At 33.3% G+C, this 17,293-nt stretch overlaps 1 long non-coding RNA gene across 1 annotated transcript; it reads right to left on the bottom strand.

The window, feature by feature from the left end:
- Window positions 1–4,047: 4,047 nt before the first annotated feature.
- On the bottom strand, window positions 4,048–5,756 carry LOC148763564 (uncharacterized). Its single transcript, XR_016025145.1, has 3 exons — window positions 5,655–5,756; window positions 4,922–4,995; window positions 4,048–4,103 (listed from the first exon to the last, which is right to left on the bottom strand). It is a non-coding gene; the product is annotated as an uncharacterized LOC148763564 (long non-coding RNA).
- Window positions 5,757–17,293: the final 11,537 nt, after the last annotated feature.

Below are 17,293 nucleotides of genomic sequence, written 5' to 3'. Positions count from 1 at the left end.
AAAAATGTTAGGGTAGAGGAAACAAGAACCTAGGAAAGGAAAGAAAGCAGAACCAGAAGAGCATGAAATTAGAGAAATAGGAGATAGGAAGCATAACTAGTCTAGGGGCATTTTCGGAATACTTTTTATTTAACTGTTATTTGTGCCATGGTGGCACTTAAACACTTAGCTTTAACTTTGTTATTTATGTGGATGTATGTGAAAGATGAATGCTGACATGTTTATGTTGCTTAACTGCTGAAAATTGAAATCTGCTGATATCTTATTATTTGAGCATTTTGACTACCATGAACAAAATTTACTACTGCTATGCTGATATGGATTCACATGCTGATAGATGATTTTTGTTATACAATTGTGGATAATTTCTGGTTGTAAATAGATATAGATGGTTTGTACAGTCTACAAGTTGAAACATGAATAATGTGGACAAAATCTAAATGTTAATAGCAGTTGGAATATTAATGAAAATCTGTCCAAACTTCAGCTTAAAATTTTTGACTGCAAATCACTCTACATTGATGAACATGTATATACACATATATAGAATCTAAATGTATATTTTCATTCCCTCCATGTAACAATGAACAAAACTTGCTGGAATAAAGTAAGCAAATTATGCACACACTAAGGGGGAGCTTATACTTAGGGGGAGCAATCCTCAATTCCTACAGAAAACTAAAAAGAATTTAAAATGACACTATGCTGTTAATCAAGAAGTGTTTTGTCATCATCGAAAAGGGGGAGATTGTTGGCTCCATTAGTTTTTGATGATAATAAAACATTCCCATTTATTTGTGTTTAATTCCTTTACTTAAGTGTGCAGGAAATTAATACATGAAATTAATTTCTTAAATCTTCAAAGAGTATTTTTGAAAGAAAAAGAGGGATAAAATCAACAAGATGTAATTGACTAACAAGGAGGAAGCTTGTTGGTTAAACAAGGAAGAACATTGGTTGACCAAATTTCAAATTGAAAAAATGGTGAGCTGAAGAGTTTGAGAAACAGAACCAACTTAGTCAACCAAGTCAGTCGACTAAGTTCCCTCTGCCAGAATCTGCAAACCAGAAATAGAAACTTAGTCAACCAAGTTAGTCGACCAAGAGCTTTCTATTTGCAACTTGAACTAGAGCACTACAAGACAGATTAACTGCTAGAACTCATATTTAACTGTTTTCAACGGGCATAAACTGCCTAACTGCCATCAGAGTTGCATCTCCAAGTATAAAAGGGTCTTCCAACAATGAGAAAGAAGTTTTTTGAAGCTTTGAAAGAGATTTGAGCTATAGAAAGTTGAAAAACCAGAAAAGCTTCACTGCACTTGTCTGCACCTCAACTCCTACTCTTTGCATTTGTGATTAACACTCAATCTTGTACCAATCAGATCATTCGATGATCATAGGTACCTTCTTTTACCATTTCTTCTTGTATACTTAGAGTGAGGGAGTCATTCTAAGGGGTTATTCAAGCTTGGGAAAGCTTGAATGATATAGGTTATGGTTGTGCCTTGGAAAACCACCTTGGGTTTTAGTTTAGCCTCGGAAAAACTAGTGTAAAGGTTGTGGCTGAGCCTGCGAAAAGCCATTGTAAAAGCTTGGTGGAAGCTTATGAATTTCACTAGATTCTTAGTGAATTGTTGGGAAAATCCTTGGTTGGATAATCAAGGTAGTGGATGTAGGTCTTGGACCAAACCACTGTAAATTGCTGTCCATTGTCTACTTTGTTTTTACTTTCCTTGTTTTGGAAATTAGTTCTTCATCTTGTCAAGAGCAAAATTGTGCTATTCACCCCCCTTCTAGCACATATTAATGGGACTGACATTAATCACATTGCACAATTTCACAACGTAAAGACATTTCATCAAAGGCTTGTTCTCAGACACATTTTAAGCAAAGACAAATAAAGTTTTCAAAGGATTCATTCAAACACATTTGCATTTATCCCAAAACATTTTTAAATGCAAGTTCACTCACCTTAACGATGCCACCTAACAAAATCTTAATCCAGGTAGTCCTGAAATACCATTAAAACCTAAAATTGCCAATAAACAATAATAGCTTCAAATATATCATAAATTGAAACTTAATAATTCTAATAAGCATACGCTTGATAAACTACATTCTAGCCTAATTTTTAACCTAGAATTCTAATCTAATTCTCAAACCCATCATATCAACTATTCCAATTTAAAGGTTATTTACCTTGGTGAGCTTGAAGGCATAAAGATCAACAAAAACCTAATATTTCCCAAAAAAAGAATTTGAAGAAATTAGGAAATAAAATCTGAAAATATAACTCATAAATTCATAAATTCCAAGAGTTGAAAATATATATCTTTTAGCCTTAAAAATGGAGATTTGAAGTTGAAAATTCAAGTGTTGGTGATGGTGGAGTAGAAATAGAAAATAAAGGAAAGAAAGAGAGATTCTTCCTTCTTTCTCCTAGGGTTTAGTTGTGCTAGAAAATGGAGTTAGAAGATGCAAGTTTGGTGCGGAAGAAGTTAGGAGAAGAAAGAAGTAAGAAAAGAAAAGAAATGAAAAGAAAGGAAAGAAAAGAAAATGGAAAAAGCTTGATTTTTATGGTGGAGGATGAAAATGGTGTTGGGAGGAGAAGAAGAAGGAAGATAATGCCTTGGACATGATGGTTGGCCATGGGATAAGGATGAAGGGTCAAAGCTTCCTCCAAATTAATGACAAAATTATTGTTTTTGTGAGACCCTGTCAAACTCGATTAAAACACGGTATTGTACCGAGTGGTACAACTAAGTTAAATCGAGCCTTGAACTAGTTCAAATAGAAATTCTAAGAGGAAATTGAAAATTTTGAAACCCACAGAACGACTTAGAATAGTGATTCGGAGTTCAAAGTCCAGTTTGGAGTCCATCAGAAAATTGACCAATTAGGGACAAAACGATCATTTTACCATTTGATGATAAAATGGAGATTTTTAGCCAAGATTTGATCACATTTGACCAAGAATAATTATATGAAATATAATTATGATTATTGGAGTATAAAATGATGTTTAGTAGTGAAAAATTATGATTCCCGGTATTTATGGAGTAGAAGGGCAAAATGGTAATTTTGCCACTAGAGGACTAAACGAAAATTTTTTTAAACAATTTTTGCCCCATTTGGTTAATATTGATCAATATTAGTGTTATTTTAGGTTGAAAAGTAGAAATAATGAGATTTCGGTAGATTTCGGAGTATAAGGGCAAAATCGTAATTTTTTTGTCTCGGGGGCAAATCAGTAAAATTTTCGGCCCAGCACTTGTCAAGACCAAGGGATTTTAATTGTGGTAGGATTGGATAAATACCAGAATATTTGTGGTGGAAAATTAAGAAGAAAAAGTCAAAAAGTTAAAAATTGGGCCAATAAGCATGTGACACATGGCATGCTTGATTATTTTATTATTTTCTATAGAAATCAGCCCATTAAATCCCCAATTCCCTCACCATATTCGGCCTAGACATCCAGCAACAAGAAAAAAAGAAGAACAAAAGGAAAAACAAGAAAACCTAGGTGGAAATTCAAAGAAAAAGTGAAGAAATCAAGGAAACAAGCTAGGTAAGTTAAAATTTCTTTAATTCTCCTTGATACCTAGCTTACCCATGCTTTTGTTCTTGATTTCCATGGTTGAATATTGAGTTATCATGATGAATTCTGTCACGACCCGGAACTCCCATCGAGCCCGTGACAACCGCCGCGAAGCCTCGATAGACATTCTTCCCCCGAACGCCTCTCGAGACCTCGCAAGGCTTTTGTACCAGTTTTTCCATTCCTCTCTCTTTTTTTCCTTTTTTTTTTTTTTTGAATAATAAAATAAACTAAAAATATTAATTAAAATAATCTATTTTAATGTAAAACAATATATATATATGTTTATTTTTGAAACATCAAAAAATTAATTTTCTGCACATAAAAACAAAATAAATTTATACATACTATAATATAGAAAACTAGAGTATGCACTTTAAATTACAATGACACGTGAGCCCCCAAATAACTGAGAAGGTTTAAGTCTATAACCTTGCTTTTTAGGATGCAACTCCGAAATTTACTTCTCGATGTAATTGACAGTCTACTGCCTATTCTGAGCCTGAAAAATGTATAGGAAGAAGGGGTGAGATTATAAAATCCCAGTGAGTAGACAAACATCATCAAAATAATCTAAAGCCGAGTAATAGGAGACAATTAAAATAATTCATCTCAACCCATATAAATAATTGGATTTCATCTAATTACTCAACATGGCTTATGCACTTTTCAAAAACTTGGCTCTTGCCAAAAATCCATTCTCGGGGATACCTCGCGAAAGCATCTTACCGAGACCGCCAAGGCTGTTTATTGTCACACACACAAACACATTTCACCTTTGACAACACAGCCGTTCCTTGGCGTTGGCTGAGTCCCAACTTCACGTGGTGGCCAGCGTGAAGTGTACTCAAATCCTACCTCGGGAGTTATCCTACGCGCCTCTCCAATCGAGGTAAGCTCAATAATTGGGAACCGTGCCCCTCTAATTAGGCTGGCCCACGGAACCCCCGTCACTGCAGTGCCCACTTTATAATCCACCAACCAATAAAATCACAATAGTATGACATGGCTCACTTAACACATTCAAGGCAAATAAAGCAGTTCACATATTCTTAAAATCATAAAAATAACCAGTCATACCCACATTTATCATAAGCCATTAATGTAAAATCATGGATAAACAACACAATCATAGTATAGGTCTCCAATTACTCCACTTTTGAAATCATTATTAAATTTTCAAAAATATTATAAAATTATTTTATAAAATCCCATTTTACCATAAAACACAATAATTTTCCAATTAAACCATTTTTTCATAAAATCACACAATTAAATAAATCTACTCTAGATAATTAAGACGATAGTAAGTTTACTCACTGTACTAGGAGTAGATATACTCCTATTCTCGGTCCTCGGGTGTAGTCTTTTACCCGTATCAAATAGCTCACCACCTATCCACAATACATGACACAAAAAATTCAATAATTTGTGTCAAATCAATATATATTATTTCAGGCTCTTATCCATGCGTATGCACTAGATAGGGTGTGAAATGTTTGGACATTTGCTTAATCACAGTGTCCGACCTAACTTGCCTATATACGGTGTAAATTTCTAAAATCTCCAATTCAACTCCAATTCCATCCATTTCAATTTCAATTATCCAATTATATCCACAATACCTCAATGACTATGAATGTGGTCCAATTTATCAGTTCGGATCACAAATTACGCTTTTACCCCTAGTGGGTAGAAATTTCAATTTTTTTGCACCAAAAATTCCCATTTAATTTCCAACCTCATAATTCATCATTTTTCCATCTAATTCTCTTAAAATAAAGTCAACCTCATCCTCACACACCATTGGCTAGATTCAGCCTAGAGAAATTCATGGAGAAAATGAATATTTTTCTTGTTGTTTTACTCATAAACATGCTAAACTAACACTAAACACTAACATAGTTCAAAATCAAATTAATCTAACAACTTTCTCTCTCTAAACCCATATGATCAGATTTGAATCCATCATCAAAACACATAATTTAACCATAGAAAATAAGGAGAAATGCATGGAAATGATAAATCTTAAGCTAAGCTTGAAAAATCATACCTTTAAACACTTGATTCCTTGAAAAATCACACTTTTTCTTTGAATTTTCTCACTCTAGGGTTTGTTCTTATTTCTCTCTCTCTCCTGCTGGTTTTGGCTGACCCTCCCAATGAATAATTCTGGAATTTTCAAGCCTTTTAATAGGCTTAATAAAATATTATTATTTTATTTACCTTTTGAATATTTTATTATTTTATTTTTTTCTAGTCATCTTTTTGACTTTATTTTTCTACCACTCAATCCTCTTCACTTATCCATGTCTTCCATGAAATTTCTAGACTTTTCCAAAGTTTTGGTGGGGTAAATTTTTAAAAATTACACTTTTACCCCCGTAAAGTGAAAAATTACATTTTTGCCCCAAAAACTAAAAAAATGCCCATAGACATATTTTTCATCCCTTATACTCATACCATTCTCCAATTTGTCAAATATGATCTAAATTCTCTCAAAATCTCAAAATTTATCCGTGAGTGGAAAAATTACGATTTTGCCCCTAGATAGTGAAAATTCTGGTTTGACTCCAAATTGATCCTCAAACTCTGAATTACCATTTTGAGTCATCCCTGAACTGTGAAACTCTTAATTTCACCTTAAAATTCCTATTTGAACTAGTTCGAGGCTTAATCGACTCAATGGTACCATTAAGGGCAATATCGTCTTTTAACAATTTCTCGAACTTCCTAAATATACAAAAATTCTATCGAGCATGTAAATGACGTAATAATTATTTTACAAAGCAGGGTTTGACAAATTCAATTCTGAAAAATGGGTATGGAAGAGGAATTGTTGTTGGAATAATTTGATTTTAGACTATGTTAGTGTTTAGGGATAGTTAAGCATGGTTATGAACAAAAACACAAAAGAAATATTCAATTTCTCTAGGGTTCCTTGTTGGCCGAACCATGAGGGCTGAATATCAATGGGGGATTGTTTTTATTTCTAGGAAAATGGCATGGAAAATGATGAATTAAGGTGAAACGGTTATGTAGAAAAAAATTCGATGCTAGTGCACCAAATGACCAAATTTTTCTATAAGGAACTGTGAGGGTTCTAATGCTGAATTTGGCTTTATTTAAATGAATGTGGTAAATTAAGGTATTAGAGGAGAAATGAACTAATTTGGAGGTGATTTGGACACAATCGCTAATTAATCGGGTGATCGGTAAAATTTAATCGATACCGTGATTAAGCGGTAATCGGACATATTTTTGCATTTACATATCAAGCATTAGTAGTTTAAATTAATTTATATCAATTTAGGGACAATATAGTAAATTCCTCGACTTTGTTATTTGTCAAGGTGGTGAGACGTCCGGAAAAGGCAAAGGAATTACGCCTGAGGACTATTAGTCAGAGTTCACCCGGAATTCGGATTTTCGACACCTGTGAGTGGACTGCCTATCAAAATTGTTTTGGGAATATAACTGTTTTGAACAAAGTGTTTGAATGATTTTATGCAATTTTTCATGAAAATGAATGCCTTGGGAACAAGCTTGTGAGAAAAGGTTTATGTTATGAAATGTGGTTATTATGGATTTCTATGTGGCTGGTTTATGTTGATATACATATATGCTTGAATATAATGTTGTGTAATTATGTTGACTCGGCTATGTGCGAGTAGGGAGTGCGCATAAGCCGAGGATGACCCGGTTATGTATGAGTAGGGAGTGCGCATAACCTGGTGATGACCCGGTTATGTGCGAGTAGGGAGTGCGCATAACCCAGTGATGACCCAGCCATGTGCGAGTAGGGAGTGCGCATGAGCTGGTGATGATGATGATGGGTTGGTGAGATGATGATGATGGATATATATATATAAATGTAAATATGTGTGATATAGCAAATTAATAGACAATGATTTATGGTTGTAATGTACATGAAAGTTGACACATTGTACTTTGAGAAATTTCATGAATTTTAGATTGATTTTATTAGTTTAGCTGGATGACTTTTTGTTGAGTGAGGAAAAATGTTCCTCTTGTTGCTCTGTTTTCACTACAGCGAAATTCATGCTCGCTGTAGCGAAAAACTCTCTGGTTTGGAGGGGTTTTAAATAGGAATGAACTAAATTGCATTGTTTTGAAACAAGTGCTTCATGATTTTAAATTCTCCCTAATTGTTGCTTGTTCCCTTCCTTGTTCACTCACTGAGTATTGTACTCACGTTTTATAAAAAAATTCATGTTTTCAGATCAGGTGACTGTTGGACCCTAGATCGAGGAGTCCTTGTAGTGCATCTCCTGGGTATGTGTCTGGCATTCAATAGTAATCCCTTTTATTGTAAATGTCTTCGCTGGAAGTCATGGGTTCTTTTGTATTGTGAATACAATCTAACAATGTGAATATGTGTATGCAATGTAAATTGCTAAATACATGACTGGTATAGTGCATGTATATTGTTATCGATAATGCCATTATGTTTTGGCTTTGTTCACACCCGGGAAAAGGTGTGTGTGTATGCATGATATGATAAATTTGTTAAGCAAAGGTAAATGGATAGGCTTGCTTGGGCTTAGTGAGCTATGCTCATTGAGCTCATGCGCCGATCATGGCCTTGGAAATTGGGTCTTGACAATTTTACCTTTTAAGGTTTTTACCCATTTTTATTATGTCCTCCCACAATCTTTTAATGTCAATTTCTTCCTAATTTTCTTCCTTAACACTTGTACCAATAAAATATCAAGTTTATGGTTCAACGCGATATCACCATAATATTTAAATATTTATTTACTTGTACTAGCTTTATTTAATAAAGACACGCAAGCCCCATTAACGTCATTTTCCTCTAAAATTTTCTTGTTTTTCTTTTCCCCCACTTAGATTGACCATATACTCTTTCATGAAAAATTTTGACATTGAATAAAATATTAATATTTTAATATTATTTTATTTATAAAATATTATTTTATTCTAAAATTTTTCACATGTCTCCTTGACACTCAAAAAGTCTTATTATGCCCTGATTCACTTTTGAATCACTTTTTATCTCACTAATTCATCCTTAATAAAAATATTATTATTCAATTATTATTTCTTCCTATGCGAAATATTTTTGTCCAAACTATTCCTTTAATCATTTATCACTTTTAGACATTCTAATTAACCTCAATTGGCATCCGATAAGCTTTATTAGCCACCATATCAAAGTACGGGATATTACAAAAGCTCCGTTCTTCTTCCTCTTTTTCATCATTGTTATCAAAGTTGGTGGGAATATCTGGTAAGGCCTTGGATTTTTTTCTTTTTATTGATTTATTTTGAATGTTACTTGTAAAAGAAAAATAATAAACAAAATTCATGGGAAATTATAAATAAGAAATAAAAAAATAACTTCAAGTAAAAAAAGAATATGAGTTTCGAAAGCTTGGGTTACCTCCCAAGAAGCGCTTGTTTATAGTCAATAACTTAACAGTGACTAGATCTTCATTGTTAAGGTTTGAAATAAGGCTTGAGACATTTTCCATTAACCTTGAATGCTTTAATTGTGAGACCTCGACCTCTATAGACTCGTAATTAGAAATAGACGTGATAATATGGACAAGGGTAATTTCGTCATTTCCTTATAAAACCCATAAAAGTAAGATTTTAAACAATATTATGGCCTAAGTAGGCCTAAGGCATAAATGAATGATAAAATAAGGGTAAAATGACAAAGGAAATAAAAATGATGATGATTTCCACAATAGGGGCAAAATGGTCATTTTTCATCTCGGGTCAAAATTTTTAAGTTTCTCGAACTCGAGCATTTCTAGACCATTATGGACTTTGTTTCAATGTCAAAAGAGTAAAAAGATTGCATAAAGGGTTGGAGGAGAACAAGCTAACTAGTTGAGGGTATTCTCATAATTTAAGTGGAGTTGGATAAGCTTGAGCTATAAATATCTTTTTCTTCCAGCAGCTTCTTCATTCTCTAGCACTTTTTCTTCTTCTTTTTCCTCTCATCTCACGTTGCTTTCATCCTCCATGAAAGCTTGATATGAAAGCTCCATAACCTTCCTCAAAATAGCTCCAATTTTTAAGCTTTTGTGCACTTTTGCATAGAACACTTGTACTCTTTCACTTTCTCACTTTAAAACCCTTGAAAAATCTTATTTCCATACTTTCTCTCACTAGCTAGGTGTTTTAGAGAGAGAAAGAGGGAGCTTCAATATTAGTTTGAAAGTTTTTGGAAAGAATTTCAAATTCAAACTACCAAGGTTCCAACGAAGCCCCATCGCCCCATTCGGACCATTAGGGAAGTTAGAGTCAACTAAAGGTTCAACAAAATACTGATCAGGAGGTAGTTGGTAATTAGGTCGAGGTGTCCTCGTAGATTCGTTTCCTTAGTAGGTATCTTGGCATTCAATAGCTGTACGTCACTTAAGTCTCTCCGCTGGAAGTCGAGTATTCTTTTGTTGTGTATAGACAAATCAATGTAAATTGTTAAAATATATGCATTAGACAATATATGTACACTTTGATTAGTATGCCACTATAAGTTGGCAATGTTTAATATTTTTTTGATTCAAAGTTATGAAATACGACTTAGCAACTTTTAATGGAATGATGAACATGTCATATTAATAGGCTTGCTTGGGCTTAATGGACTATGTCCATTGGGCCCATGCGTTGGTCATGGCTCAGAATTTGGGTCGTGACATTAATAGCCTTACTATAAATCTTTATTGCACTGCATAGAGAGACCTTAACCAGCTTGAAGAGGCCGACCATCTTGATTTGCATTTCCATGGAAAAAGCTTGAGGCATGAATTAGACAGTAACACTTGTTGTCTAACCTTAAAATCTCTCTTGTGAAAATGCTTATCATGCCACTGCTTAGTTTTGAGATGTGGTGGTAGTAACTTTAACTCAAGAGTTGATTCTTACTCAATTAAAGGTAGGGGAATAGGCTTACTTTTTCTCAACTTATCAACTAAATCCAATCTATAACAACTTTTTGTAGAGGAAGGATATTTAGTTGTATTGAACACATGAAGCTTGACTTTCTTTTTTGTAATTTGGAAGGTTAACTTGCCATTCTTCACATCTATGATTGCTCTTTTTATAGCTAAGAATGGTCATCCCAAAATAAAAGGAATTTCAAAATCTTCTTCCATTTGAAGCATAATGAAGTCCATTTGAATGTACAACTTCCCAATTTTAAGCAAAACATCCTCTATAATCCTAATAAGGAACTTGATTATTCTGTCTGCTAATAGCTAAGAAACTACAGTAGGTTTTATCTTCTTAAATCCAAGTTTCTTAGCAATAGATAAAGGCATAAATGAAACACTAGCACTCAAATCACACAAAGTTTTAGAAAATTCAACAATACCATTAGTACAAGGGATAGAGAAACTTGTTGGATCCTTAAGCCTTGGTGGAAGCTTATTTTGGATTATAGCACTATATTCTTCAATAAGTGTAACTATCTCATATTGTTTTAGTTTCCTCTTTTGGACATGATCTTTTTAAGGAACTTCGCATAAGCAGGTATTTGTTTCAAAGCATTTACAAAAGGAATGTTAATGTGAAGCTACTTGAAGACATTCAAAAACTTCTCGAATTGCTTGTCCACTTTCTTTTGTTTCAATGCTAGAGGAAAAGGAACGGGCGACACACGTGGTTTGGCTTGTGGTGGTGTGTATACTTCTTTCCCTTACTTAACTCTATCAATTTGAACTTGCTTGCTAGAATTATCCTCTTCATTAACTCTATCTCCACCATTTACCATGTTTTTGCCTTTCACCTTATCAAGCTGCTTACCATTCCTTAAAGTAATTGCATTGCATTGCTCCATTCCTTCACTTCTGGCATTGGTTTTAGTGTTCCTTAATAAAGCTCTTTAAGGTATGTTATTAATGGCATTAGCTAGCTGACATATCTGTGTCTCAAGATTTTGAAGTGATGCCACTTGACTTTAAATGATGTCATCATTCTTTGCCATGTATTACATGAACATTTCTTCCACAGATGGCTTTTTCTCAAGCATAAAAGCTCTAACTTAAGGCAAAAATTCAGGAGGAAAGTTTGGCTTTGCTATGTGATTCCTTCATCTAGGATTGAAATTGTTGGAATAAGGATTATACTGCTGCTTATTGTAACTTTTAACATATTGTACTGCTCTAGCATTGATAGGACAATGATAACTAGAATGTCTTTCCCTATATAGCTGCCTATCCTATATAGCATTGACAAAAGGGCTTTTAATAATATGAACACCCAAAGTGTCAAATTTTTTAATTAAAGTAGCTGCCTGTCCAATTAAGGCATTAATTGTATCCAACTCATGAATACCAGCAACTCTCCTAGAAACCAGTCTCTCACTAGGCCATTGATAATTATTAGAAGCCATCTCTCCCAACAAATCGTATGCCTCATTAATAAATTTTTCCATGAGTGCACCACTTGTTGCAACATCAATAATGATGCTAATTAGACACAATAAACCATTATGAAAAGTTTGTAACTGAAGCCATTTAAGTAACCCATGATGGGGACATATTTTAAGTGGGTCCTTGTATATTTCTCAAGCCTCATACAGTGACTTTGAATCTAGTTGCATGATTGATATTATGTCGTTTCACATTTCTGCTATCTTAGCTGGTGGAAAAAACCTTTGTACTAGATAATCCCAAGTAGTAATGGAACCAGTAGGGAGTTAATTCAACCAACTCTTTGCCTTGTCTCATAATGAAAAAAGAAATAGTCTCAATCTAATTGCATCATTTGAAACCCCATTGTGCTTAAAAGTATCACAAATGTCTAGGAAATTCCCAATATGAGCATTTGAATCATTATTCGGTAAATCCCCAAATTGTATTGAAGTTTGAATCGCCTGAATGATTTTGGGCTTAATCTCAAAGTTATTGGCTTGAATGGCGAGTCTTTAGATGTTGGAAAAAAGGCCTTACACAAGAGGTACAACATATTCTTGCAAGGACTTGTTCTCTTCTTGTTTAGCCATTGTGTGGAGGTGAGTTGAAGCTTGTAAATTCTCCCTTTGAAGTTTTCAAAAGGCCTTTTTGATTTCTGGGTAAAAAAGAACAATTTCCAAATTCCTAGCTCTTTGCATACAACGACTAAAGGCACTTGAAAAAAAAAAAAAGAAAGTTTGAATTAAGACAAAAATACTTGGTATTAATATTAACAAAAATTAGGAAAACATTTCCCCGATAATGGTGCTAAAAACTTTTTGTATCCTAGTGTGCTCTATAGCACTCAATCAACTTGTGATGTGATTTTCTCCTTGATTTAGGTTGAATTGGACAAAATGGTAAACAGAAAAGTTGTAGCCCTGTCTCTTAGCTTTTTATTGACTTAAGAATCACATAAAGTGAACCTCTAGAATGAGAATTATGTTCAAAATACTAAAACATGTATGAAAGAAACACTAGCCATTCATGTACTCTTCTTCACCAATTGAAGTCTTTTTCCTTGTAAACCTACAAACGCATAAAACTAAATAAATATTGACTAAACTAAAAGAAATTTAACTAAAACTAAAATAAAACAACTTAAATTAAAACAACTCAACATGATTTAAACTAAACTAAGAAAAATAACTAAAAACACCTAACTTTGAACCTATATCTCAAGAACTTACCCAATTTAATACTCAAAATTAACAAAATAACTCTATGAAATAGAGTTGTCACCTTTAAAAGCAATTTCATTTTTAAAGAGCCATAATAACTACAAAATAGTATAGAACAACATTTTCCAAACACCATCCATGTGAGAGTGAGAAGAGGAAAACTACTTAGATAAGAATAATGAAAGGGTATCTCTCAGGATTGCTTTACTCCCCAAAGCTTGCAAAACAACATTTAGATTTCCCATGAAAGAGAACAGTTGAAAAAGGTGTCAAGTGGGTTCTAGTTAAATGTTGCAAAAAGGACATTTGGCAAAGCTTTCATTTAACAAACCTATTTTTATTCGTTCAACTTTGATTGGACGGTGCCAATAATCACTTAGCAATAGAAGATTTCTACCTTCAAGGGGCAAGGCTAGACCATATAGCTTTTCAAATACTCTAGGGTTGTGAGGAGGGGGCATAGAAGGATTTGCAAAAGGAATTAGTCGAGTAAGAGCCATGAGTAGCTTTCTAATGATTTGATTTGGGTCGATGGTGTAAAGGCATTGTATATTGATCAACAGCTTAAATTCTTCCCATATTTGTAGTTCCTAATCAAAAGTTCTTCTTTGGATATTAATTTTCTAAACCTAAGTATTGTTTATTAAATATTCTCGGTCTGAGATGAAACTAATTTGTTGGTTGCTAGAGCAAAGATGTAGGGAAACCGCAAGGAGAAAGCAACGCTATCAATCCAAGTATCTTGTCAAAATTTGATGGTAGAGCACAATCAAGAGAAAAATCCTAAAGAAACCAACTAATGGAATTGATTTGTTAATAATGGAGATGAGATGTGCTTTCATATCAAGGAAGATTTATGGGTGGGAAGGGGTAGCATAGAATTAAAAGGGGTCAAACTGATGCAAATGGAGTTCTATTTCATAAGGGGGGTTCATTTTTTTCTTGAATAGCGAGAATAGAATAATCTACAACAAAGCACATTTCCTTATACTTAATCACCATTTGCACAAGTTTTTTTGCTCCAAATGTCCACTTCGCCAAATGATGAAGGAAGCAATATAGTTTAATAATAAGAGAAAGAAAGCTAAAATACTGTACCATTCATTTCCAATGTCTTACACTAAGCTTCTTCTTTTGCTTGTTGTTGTCAATTTTATCACACAAATGTACGTATCGTAACAAGTAATGTAAAAGTAAGAAAAGTGTCGAATCCCACATAGAATTGCACCAATTTTTGCTAAATACTAAAATTAATACAGCCTAATCTTATTCAAACAACTGAATTAAAATGATTAAATAAAAGCAAAACTAAAAGTAAATAGTAACTAAATTGAATCTAAAAGCTAATGGGAAAAACTTTGTTAGAAAAATTTAATTAATAAAAAGCCTAAGATTGCAATATCCCTCAACACTTCATATGAAACTTGTTTTTCTCTCTAAACTTACTTCAATTGATTAAATTGCTAACTTAGAGTGCCAATTTATTTATAAGTCTCTGTCGAGGTTCTTATAAAAATATCTCTCCCACTTCATTTACTATATGTTTATGCAGATTCAACCAAAGAAAGATTCACTAAGTTTGTGCTCTGATCTTGGCTACGTGCGACACATAGGTATATGTCTATCTTATATGCAAATCAAATCACTTAATCAACTAAGTGAATTTGAACACATGCTATTCCATTCATGGCCTAATCTAAACTCCTTTCGTCAAGTTGTATTTAGATATCCAAATCAATCTAATTAGTGATCAAGCAATTAGAAGCAATAAATATAGAATTGGAATAAACAACTCATATTCCATTGAAAATAAGCAAAAGAGAGAAAAATAATTCAAACGACATGTTGAGTTCAATCATAGTCCTAGAAAAAGTAAATTAGTTCATAATATTTACTGAAATAGTCATCCAAATAAAATCAACCATCAACACAAGTCAAAGAAAGTGAGAGAAGAACTAAAGTAAAGAGAGAAATAAAGAATTGAAGCTTTCGAATCTCTAATCTTCTTCGTTTTTCCTTGCTTTCTTCTTTCATTGATGGCTTGTTTTTCTCTAAGCAAGATGCTTTGAATCTCCCTTAAAAGTGCTTTGAAAAGCCCTTTTTAAATAACACTCAAGACCTAATTAATTAAAATTCAAATTTTAGAGTACTGAGACATCGAGGGTGCTGCGACCTTCCTCCATGGGCACTGTGACACCCTAGGCTTGGGTGGCACTATGGTTCATCTTGCTTCATGCTGTTTCTACTGAACTACTTCATCTTGTAACACAATTTTCTCTTTCTTCTAGGTTGAACTGGGCAAAGTAGTCAACATGAAAGTAGTAGCTTTGCCTCTTGACTTTTCAAAGGTTTAAGAATAACATCAATTGGACTTTTTTAGTGAAAGATATGCTCAAAATACCAAAATATATGCAGTGGAAGTCTACACCTTGAATGCATTATTCTTCACAAATTATCACCTTTTTCATAGCACACCTACAAAAGCAACAAACTAACTTAAATAATAACTAAACTTAAAGAAAAATATCATAAATAAACTTAAAGCAAATGAACCCAACATAGTTTACTAAAATAAAAAAAATGACTAAAAATAACTAATTCCTAACTTAATTCTCAAGAACTTAGACAAAATACACCCAAAATTATGACCAAATAAATATATAAAATAGAGTTATCACTTGTCCAAAATCATAATATTTCCATTGTTCCTACTAAGCTTAAGAAAGACCTTTAATCAAAATGGTATGATTTAAATGTGTTAGTGCATTAAGCTCTATATGTGGAAGTTTAAAAAGAAAAAGGTGAATTGGCTTTTTTTAAAATTCTTTTCCAAAATGAAGAAGTAAACCTTTTCTTTTGTAAATTCTTTTCTTTGTAAGCTTGTTCTATATAATAAGCACCCTTGAGAAAAGGATTTAGCACAAATGTTTTTGAGTAAAAGTAAAGATCAAGAACACAACAATTTTTATAGAGGTTCGACCTTTTTGCTTACGTCCTTTCCCTTAGCTCACTAAGGAATTTTAAATCCACTATCACAAAATGCCTTTTAAGGTTTAAAATCACAACGTTTACAATAATCTTTTCAAGGATAAGATTTAACCTCTCTACCTTTTCACTTGGTTAAAGTATAGTCAAACACTGCTACCTTTTAGTGGTTAAGGTATAACCTTGAGACGATTACAAAAGTGAGGATAAAATGTTGAGATGCCTCTTAAAGGTTGATTAGCTAAGTAGGTACAAAAGCTTTTCAAATGTGTACAAAGAGTAGATAGAATTTAAGGCTCTATTGAATAGGATAGAGAAGAAATTTAAAGCTTGTGAAAGCAAAAAATAGTGATTTTAAGTTGTTGGAGTGATTCTCTTTCTTTTGGAATGTTTTCACCAACTTCTCTTAGTCATAAATGTGTTGGAGACTTCAATTTATACCCTTGAAACTAATAAGAGCAATTGGTTCTTCATTTAATGAAAAAATGGTTATTGGACCTACTTGTCAAACAAGAGGTCTAGATACTTGGCTTGAGGTCTCGATACTTTTTACCTAAAACTTGCCAAGTCTCAATACTTTTGATAGAAGTCTCGATACTTGCTTCAAATTGCCTTTCTCTCTTTGAGTGATGTCTTGATACATCTTTATAGGTCTTGATACTGGTTCCCTTGTTTTCTTTGGTTTGCTTTTGGGTAACTAATGTCTTGATACACTAAGGACAAGTCTCTATACCTTTTGATTCCTTTCTAATTTTTGCTCAAGTCTCAATACTTAAGGGACAGATCTCGATACTTTTCATTTTCTTATGTCTAATGAGCTTTGCCTGATCAAGTCTCAATACTCCAAAAAAATGTCTCGGTACTTTTTTTTTTGTTAATTGAGCTTTTCTTGATCAAGTTTTGATACACCAAGGGCATGTCTCGATACTTGACACTTGAGCCTTTGTTTATTTTTTCTCTGATTGGATAGGTCTCGATACTTCTATAAGAAGGCTCGATACCTTAGGTCTCGATACTTCTATAGGAAGGCTCGATACCTTAGCCTTGAAAGGTTGTTTTAAGGTCTTTTTGAGGTTTTC

The sequence above is a fragment of the Theobroma cacao genome, chromosome 3 (assembly GCF_053813885.1).
Source record: "Theobroma cacao isolate CCN51 chromosome 3, ASM5381388v1, whole genome shotgun sequence".
Taxonomy (NCBI): domain Eukaryota; kingdom Viridiplantae; phylum Streptophyta; class Magnoliopsida; order Malvales; family Malvaceae; genus Theobroma; species Theobroma cacao.
The sequence above is the reverse complement of the archived record's forward strand: the minus strand, read 5'-3'. Positions and strand labels throughout refer to the sequence as shown.